This window comes from Mandrillus leucophaeus, unplaced genomic scaffold (genome assembly GCF_000951045.1).
Source record: "Mandrillus leucophaeus isolate KB7577 unplaced genomic scaffold, Mleu.le_1.0 Scaffold187, whole genome shotgun sequence".
Lineage (NCBI taxonomy): Eukaryota > Metazoa > Chordata > Mammalia > Primates > Cercopithecidae > Mandrillus > Mandrillus leucophaeus.
Window position 1 is genome coordinate 3699442 of NW_012101887.1, and position 6577 is coordinate 3706018.

Here is a 6577-nt window from a genome sequence, read left to right on the forward strand (position 1 = left end):
TTTTTTTGAGATGGAGTCTCACTCTGTCACCCAGGCTGGAGTACAATAGTGCGATCTCAGCTCACTGCAACCTTTGCCTCCCAGGTTTAAGTGATTCTCCTGTTTCAGTCTCCCGAGTAGCTGGGATTACAGGTGCCCACCATCATGCCCAGCCCATTTTTGTATTTTTAGTAGAGGCAGGGTTTCACCATGTTGGCCAGGCTGGTCTCGAACTCTTGACCTCAGGTAATCCGCCGACCTCAGCCTCCCAAAGTGCTAGGATTACAGGTGTGAGTCACCATGCCTGGTCTAGGTTCAGGCTTTATAACTGTTAAAGTACAACAAACATATTTGGCAGTGGAGGCAAAGGTATGGGAAGAAGAGGTAATCTCCTCCTCTATTAGATCATATATCACTAAATACGTGGAGTAATTACATACTAACAAAGGCAAATTGCTATAATTTTTTTGGTAAAAATAGAACTTATAAAATTAAACACTATAAAATATTACATTAAATATAATGTATAAATATACAATCTTAAATTCCCCTTATTCTGAGTATGTGAAGAAAATCAGAGAAATAATTGTGTTATGTATTAAAAACTTGTGACTATACAACTTATAGCTCTGATGGAATCAAAGCATGTTTTACATACACATACACTTTTATGAATTCAAAACTTTCCGGCTTGTTCTGCATTTTAAATTCATTCAGATTTGGAGTATCTTTTGTATTACTTCCTCCTGGACTTCGGTATTTATATTTAGTGCAGATATGCCAGCTATACAGGTTATGATTTTGCTTCCCTGGAAGCCTTTTAGTCAACTTAAGAGTCCTCATCAACTTCAATTGATGGTCCATAAAGACTGTGAACAGATCTTAGGTCACTGTGTTCATTTATACTTTAGAAAAAGCATTGTAAGACTGACTGGGAGCTGATCTAAGTTAAAAACGTGCATCAATGAATACTTTTTGTTTACTTGCATACTCACTCTCAACTCACCATCATCAAGTTGATCTACTCTCATTAGGAACACAAGAACCTAAAAAACTAATCCCACATTCAGTTTTGGCTTCGTGTTAATTATTCACATAAGAAGGGGAAGATTGCTTTCTGTTCTTGTTGGGAAAGAAGGAGGGTAGTAGTAAGAAGCACTTTGGAGATAAAATACTTTGCACTTAAGGTGGTTCAGACATGAAGAGAGGGAGTAAGTTAAGCATAACACCAAGATTTCTGATTTACATAACAAATTGTGGTGCCATTCTCTGAGATATGGAAGAGGAGCTGGGGCAGTAGGTGCATGGCTATGACTATGAATTCCTCTAAGATAGTAAAAAGGAATAGCAAATAGACAAATGGGCTATACAGTCAAATTCAGAGGAAAGGTCTAGGTTAGAAATAAAATTTCATGACCAATCTGCACCTAGGTGAAAATGAATCTGTGAGTACATATGATATTACCTAGAGAGTATAGAAAAAGAAAAGAGGGCCCAAGACTGAGCCTTAAAGAAGTCCAACATTCAGTATCTTGGTGAAAGGAAATCAGCCTGAAAATATGGACAAGGAGTGTCCAGAAGAGGGAGAAACCATGGAAGTGTTATGTCATGGAAGCCAAAGCAAAATAACATCTCAAAGACTCACTATTTTTTTAATACTATGGATGAGCACCAAGTGAAACAGGAAAAAACAAACAAACAAACAAAAAACAGAAAAGACCAGCTCCAAAAATCTGAGTACATAAAATGGATGACAATAAATTACAAAGGTTGAGGATCCCTAACCCAAATCCAAATCTTAAATACTCTGAAATTTGAAATATTTTGAGTGCTGACATGAAGCCACAAATGGAAAATTCCACGTCTTATATTTCAGATTTCAGATTAGGAATGCTAAACCTGTACAGGTATTCTGGTGATGTGCTTAAGTACCCTGAACACATTATTTTTTCACTGTATTAATGGTATGTCTTTTTTTTTTTAATTTATTTTTTCCTGTTAAGCGCTTATGTGTGAATAAGTGTAAGAAAATGATTGCTTACTAGTAGCACATAAATTCAGAGTTAGGAATGATGGTAATGCCAAACAACCACAAATTTTCCATAAGGGTGGCTGAGATAGTGACACTTTTGCCTGCTGATGGTTCCAGGTACAAAAACTTTTGTGCACTAATTATATAAAATTACCTTCCGGCTATGTGTATAAGTTGAACATGAAACACAAATTTCATGTTCAGACGGGTCCCATCCCCAATATGTCTTATTATGTATATGCAAACATTCCAAAATCCCAAGAAATCTGAAACACTTCCGGTCTCAAGCATTTCAGGTAAGGACTACCCAACCTGTACTTTCTATGTAGGCGTATACTTATCATAAAATGCTTTAAAACCATTTAATATAGTTGAATCCAACCCTTGAAAGCCAGTTTCTGACCCTGCTCTAAGGGCAATATTGTAATGCTTTAAAAGCTCAAGATTTCCTATTAAGATAACACAGAGAACTAATAGCTATATGTTAAGTAGATTATTTCAACTGTTCTCTTAAGTGCTACATTATTACCAAGAACTAGGATTCCTAACTTGACAGCTATCAAACTAAAGAAAACTATCACATTTTATATCTCCAAAGTAGTTTTGAAGTCATGACCACATCTTTTCCTCCAAGGATAACAGTTTTATTTCCACTCATTTAACCAAGTCTTTTTTTAATCTTGTGTCTTTAACCTAGGGAATGTCTGTGAACCCTGTAGATTCCAGGCAAATTTTATACATATGTATATTTTTCTGGGGAGAATTTTTATTGCTTCATATTCTCAAAAGGCATCCATGATCAAAAAAGTTAAGACTTAATATACAGCAATTTACACGTGGCTATACCGACCTACTTACGCTATCCCGTCAGACACTTTCTCCCTAATAATTTGTTCTTAGAACTTAAAAATTGGCTTAGTAGTACAGCTAACTGAAAATCACTAAGCAATGCCCCAAAGCCATTTTAGCTATTTGTTTCTATCAACCTCTCTCCATGATATATTTCTAAATAATAATTTAAAGGTCAGAACTTCACCTGTCTCACTATCTCTCCACTCCCCTTTATAATGAAATGCAGGCAGCTGACTATACCTAGTTACAAAACTGGGTATTCTGAATGATCAAGAACTGGCTGTGTCTCCAACCGAAGTGAATAGACAGACCCAGGCAATCACTCCAGTCTACTACTCAAGAGATTAGAAAGTACGTAATATTTAAGTCATCTGGCTCAATTCTATTCACTTCTTTTAATTCTCTTAGTGCAGGAAAAAGGCACGAATTCCCTCTTCAGAAACCTGGAACAAGCCTGCGCGCTACGTAGATTACGAACGGCCACAAAACAGTGTTAAAGCATTCATCAGCTCAGTCTGTAACTGAAAATGGTTTCTCAAACACCTTCGTACGGTAGAACGGCTGCTGCTGGGTGTTTCGCCTTGACCTTCTTTAAGCAAGAAGCAATAAGAGGGTCACAGGGCACAAGTTAAAGCTGCAAAGGGGCAGAATCAAAGTGCCTTATCCGCTGCCAGGGCCAATTTTATTTTTTTAAAACTTAACTTCCTCCCCTCTGTATCGCAGACCTCAAGTTTTTCTTTCCCTGCTATCGTCAGCGAGGATTACGTCTCAGATTCTTCGGTCACGGCATGACACTTGAGCGATGTGACAAGATGCCGTCAGCGAATATTTCACGCCAACATAAAGTTGTGGGAGAAATGCTGTATTTGGGTGGGAAATGAGCTGCCCCAGTAATAAAGCCAGTAGGTGTCCTTCTTCTGAGCCTCAGTTTCCCCGACAGTGTGACAAGAGGGCCTGGCAGGGCTGGTCTGGAAGTTCTTCCCTTTCTCGGGGGTGTCCTCCCCGCGGGCCGAGCCCCGCCCTACAGCACCCACCACACCTGTGGCCGAGGGCTCGGCGCCTCCAGTGAGGACGCAGGTGGGGCCCAACCCCGCCCTCCTGGACCGGGCCACCCTCACCTCCTGCCACCATCTTTACCTGTCCTCGTTAGCAGGGGACACGCTGCGACGAGATGACCAAAAGGTCCGTCGCCCCCGCTGTCCCGGGCAAGTTCATGGTCCAGCCTCCGCCTTGGGCTGACCCAGTCCGCCTCCGCCTCTGCCGCCAACGTCTCCGCCTTCCGGGCCGTACGCCGCCGCCACGTCCGCAAACCTGAGGTGCGTCATCGCGTCAAGTGGGCGGAGGTGGGAAGGGGAGGGGGAGGAGGCGGAGGGCAAGCCCAGAACGGGGGAGTCCAACCACAGGTCCACGCCCAGCACGCAGGCGCAGGGACTCCGCAGGGGCCCGGGGGCAGGTCCAATCACCGGGTCCAATCCCCAGCCCTGCCCTTAACTCCTCTCCTCCTTCCCCGTCACCTCACTCCCAGCGGAAAAGATCTGGTGGTCAAGTCAGCAGACCGAACCCGCCACTTCCAGCGACCTACTGGCTGCGTCTTTGTCCAGCGACCACACGGAGCTGGCAGAGACTGTCGGAGGCACACGGAGGACGAGCCGTGGCTCAGGATGTGTCCGGGAGCTGTCTTGCATTTTTTTCTTGCTGTGCATCTCGAATTTTCTTTAGGGTGGGGAAGGACACCTCAAAACCACTGTTGACATCACAGTTTCAGAAAATTGCACCATGCTTGTTACCCTTTTCATGCTGAAGACTCCAGACTGTTGCAGAAGCAGCAAAATACTGGAGAGAAACCCTTGGGGGACCAAGGACGAGGGTTGGAGGGGGGTTGTTTCAACTTTTGTGTTTTTAGGTGAGGAAAGTGAGCCACCTAGAGTCAGGCCCCAGGAAATGTTTTCCCTGGCTGGAGGTGTCAAGGGAGTCAACAAATTGTAATCTAACTTATTTTGGTTTGAAAATTAACTGAGTCATTGGTAGTCACCATTGGACTCTATGAGATGTTAGCTTGTTCAACAACAAACTCATGACTTCATACATGATTTTTATCACAAATATATTAAATGAGTATGATAATGTGTTTGAATTTACGTATTTGAATAGCAAAACCCGCAATTAATTTTGCACCAACCTAATAAATGTAAAGCATTTTAATGAGTCTGATGTCTCTCAGTGTTGACATTAGAGATGTTGCACTTTGACGACCATGGTAACTGTTACGACAATACCCATTTTAGGCACAAATAGCTGGGGTGCACGGTGCACAGTAGTGCTTTTCAGAATGTCTGAATATTTATACATTAGAAAGCCTTTGAAGCTTGGTTTTAAATTGTTTTTCAAAGGGTATGTTTTTGGTTTTCTGGTAAGTGCCTCTGCAAAGGTTAGGAGTTTTGCATTGCAATAGTTTTCTTTTATTTGCAGGGATAGGAACTGTGCTCCCCAGCGCCACAAAAAGAACTGCAGGAGAAGACGACTTTTGAAAAAAGATTGTCTGAGTTGTTCTGTGTGTTGTTGCCCTCATGACATCCCTGTCTGTAACCATTTATCACTGAGACATTCTCTGATCAGCAGACAAAGGATATATTCCCTACTTGATATGTAGGACTTCGGCTGCTTAGCCCTCATGAATGTTAATGGGAATACAACCTTCTTTCTGTCTATAGGTTATTTTTCTTATTTTAATGTCAACAGACAGCGGAATTAATGTGAGAGTCAAAGTGATAGATTTCAAGCACTTCTATAGGACCAATACCTGTATCCTTCATATAAACAACTTTCTCAAAGATATCTGCAAGCTCTTGAATCGTTATTTGTATTTAACAAGGATGCAAATATTAAGCTTTTTATAAAAATGCAAGAATAGGGTTATATTTTATTATTAGAATACACAAAAGAAGCGGTGAGCGTGAATTTTGGCCAAGTTCCAGAAAGCTGGCCAGTAGGAACAAGCATTTTGTCTTTAAGAAAAAGGATGTCCCCAGTGCTCAGCAGAGCCAAAAGGATTTTTAGTGCTTCAAGATCTCATCTGACACAGTTTCTGTTAAAAGGCTATAGATGAAATAATATGTAATTTCTAGGAATATGTTTTAGTCACTAACGTTTAGTTTTTGTAAGTTGCCCCAGAATAGAAGTTGTACTGAAGTGAGAGTGTAAATTGATGCATCCTGTTAGGCAGTATGTATCAAAATTAGAAATGCAATTGACTGAACTATTACATTGCTAAGTAATTACCTTAGATTTACTTACAGATACACATGTGTAAGATTTAACAGATAGGTTCAGGAATGTTTGCACAGCAATAGCCAAAATCTAAAAACATTCTAAATGTTTATCAGTAGTTGACTGATACTTCTGGTACATTAAAACAATATAATGTTATACTTGGGTTCAAAAGAGTGAAGTTAATCTGGCATTTGCTGATTTATTCATTCATTTACCTAAGAAGTTTTTGTTGAAGAAAAACAGTGCTTAAAAAGACAAATTCCACTTACTTGTGGAGCTTGAATGACTGAAGCATATAGAACTTTAAAATGTTTTTAGTCTATTTTCAGAAGAAAAGATAGGACAGGAAGTATGATGTTATTTCTATGGAACAAAATTTTAAATAAGCATCTCCCATCCTACCCCCCGTACCCTGCCGACACACACACACACACACACACACAC

The 6577-nt window shown here is 40.7% G+C and overlaps 1 protein-coding gene across 3 annotated transcripts in view; it reads right to left on the reverse strand.

Moving 5' to 3' along the window:
* The window catches only part of LYSMD3 (LysM, putative peptidoglycan-binding, domain containing 3), a 14107-nt gene extending 9963 nt beyond the window's left edge, over window positions 1-4144 (reverse strand). The window contains exon 1 of one of the 3 annotated variants that reach the window (XM_011978021.1): window positions 4001-4144. The gene's annotated coding sequence lies outside the window, so the exon portion shown is untranslated. The remainder of the gene's footprint in view (window positions 1-4000) is intronic. The other 2 variants (XM_011978022.1, XM_011978023.1) reach the window with 2 other exon arrangements.
* Between the last annotated feature and the right edge of the window lie 2433 nt (window positions 4145-6577).